At 36.4% G+C, this 2,366-nt stretch overlaps 1 long non-coding RNA gene across 3 annotated transcripts in view; it reads left to right on the forward strand.

The window, feature by feature from the left end:
• LOC106869046 (uncharacterized) overlaps nt 1-2,366 on the forward strand; it is a 108,538-nt gene that overhangs the window by 33,903 nt on the left and 72,269 nt on the right. Inside the window, exon 3 of one of the 3 annotated variants that reach the window (XR_008264458.1) lies at nt 1,180-1,547. The exons of the other annotated variants lie outside the window; for them this stretch is intronic. This is a non-coding gene — a long non-coding RNA (uncharacterized LOC106869046). Of the gene's footprint in view, nt 1-1,179; nt 1,548-2,366 lie in introns of those variants that run through there. 3 annotated transcript variants of the gene reach the window in all.

The following is a 2,366-nucleotide window of genomic DNA, read 5'->3' on the forward strand; positions in this document are numbered from 1 at the left end:
TGTGTGTGTGTGTGTGTGTGTGTGTGTGTGTCTGTGTGCATATATGTATACATACATATATATATATATATATATATATATATATATATATAAGAAGTATATATGTATGTGTACATACTCCCACACATACATACACGAGTATATGCACTAGGTATTAAGTGGCCAGGTATAACTTTACAATGAAAGAAATATTATCTCATTACTTTCCAGCTAGCACTTTATATAATACCGCTGTATTAAACCGGTTAGACGTAGCTTTGATTAAATTATCAATGACAGATTGAGCCATGTCTATCCATATTTCTGCCAATTGTGTTTACATTCCTCAACTCTGAAACTGGTGTGATTTGCAATTAGTCTCATGCATTCTTCTATGAAGATGGTACCAAATATATGAATCGGATCAATACCTTGTCTTTGAACATGCCATTTCAGAGATTTGATTCAGTGAGTTCTTTCACCAGTTTGTGATTCCTTGCTGGTATAACTAGGGACTGGCTTAATCTTGATGCTAAAGATCGGTGTATTTATGAAGAGGAGTTTAAAATAGTTGACAGTGTTCCAGACCATTTAAATGATACAGAAATTTACTGTGATTTTGGTTTATTGTCCAAACTGCGTTTATGTCGTCAAACCAGCTCTTCGACTCTCATTTGTTCCCTTCATACAATTTTGATCACATGCATGACTTTTATTGCGTTACACGCCGATATGCTTGCCTTAAAATGGCAGAAATTATTCCTGTTACACCATATTGAAGAAGAAAGCACATCTTTCTTGTGGAACATATTGAAGCTTTTATGCCCATCCACAACTATGGATACGAATTTAGATAGCACTCAAAAGAGTTCGATTGCGCACATAGTTGTACGAAATAGGGTTTCTCCAATGAATCTCTGTAGCAACGTTCTTAGACATGGTGCGTAGTTCGAAGACCAAGGATAGTCCCTAGATCGAGCCTCTACTTTTCCGTACTGAGAAACCACATTTCCGGTAATGTGGACCCGTGTTTAGAGTGTCACTTGAAAGAAATACAAAATACATTTCACGAAGCCAATCCAACTGGCAAGGAACCAAGGGGTAGAACCAATGGATAATATGTTTGGATGATATTCATAGATCCAGATTCTCATGTTTGAAAATCTTGTTGGTAAATGCAATAACGATTCCTTCTGACAGATTCCTACGCCGGAGGTGTCTGAGAACTCTTCTCCCACAACAATTTTGGAATGATGGGTAGCGGAAATGGACAGAGGATTGATAAATTTGGAAACGATCGGAAACATTTTCTCACCTCTTCATTCATTTATTCATCAATTTCCAATGTTTCTCGAAACAGTTCTTACGGAATATTCTGGCATAATCGAGAGTAATTCCAGCATCTTTAACAGCTGAAAATGTAAGTTCAATATCTTGCGTTTTAACTGCCCTCTTACTTATTTAGAAACATTTAAGAGACCTTATGTTGTCTTCTTCGTTGGGCAGTGCCCTACACAACTTAAACTCTTCTAAATATAATTCATCGTTTATTTATTCGTTTAGACAAGTTGAGTTATTTCACAATTGGACTTTTGACATCGCTTACTGAGAATAGCTCGCCTGTGTTAAATAAAATGATATCTAGTTCCCAGTAGTTTTGCTTGTTGAATTTTATCAAATTGAATTACGATTAATGTAAAGACACAAGTAAACACACACACACACACACACACACACACACACACACACACACACACACACACACACACACACACACACACACACACACACACACACACACACACACACACACACACACACACACATACACGTACACAAAACAAACACATACACAAATACGCACACGCACACATGCACACATACAAACAAACAGAGCTTTGAAGAAGACAATGAATTTCTAGTTTAGAAATTTAGCAAAAGAACAACGAGTGACTAAAAGATATTGCATTCTACATTATATATATGGACACAATAATTTTTTCTATCTATCTATCTAACTATCTATCTATCTATCTATCTATCTATCTATCTATCCTACCTACATGCCAAATAATGACATGTTCGCACACTGCGTTAACTTGAGTCCCGCATTTTATCCAAGAACCTGAAGCACCGAACACTCAGACAAGTACTTGAATACATCCTCATTAATGACACACACCCAGGACTAAATAGGAAATATACATACGTTACATACCCCAATACCCACAGTTTATATAGCCACACACACCCAAACACAGACACACAAAAATGCACACACAAGGCAACAGAAGTACACACACGAGGAGACAGAGGTGCACACATGAGGAGACAGAAGTACACACACAAATACATATATATATATATATATGTATATATATATATAT

This window comes from Octopus bimaculoides, chromosome 6 (genome assembly GCF_001194135.2).
Source record: "Octopus bimaculoides isolate UCB-OBI-ISO-001 chromosome 6, ASM119413v2, whole genome shotgun sequence".
Lineage (NCBI taxonomy): Eukaryota > Metazoa > Mollusca > Cephalopoda > Octopoda > Octopodidae > Octopus > Octopus bimaculoides.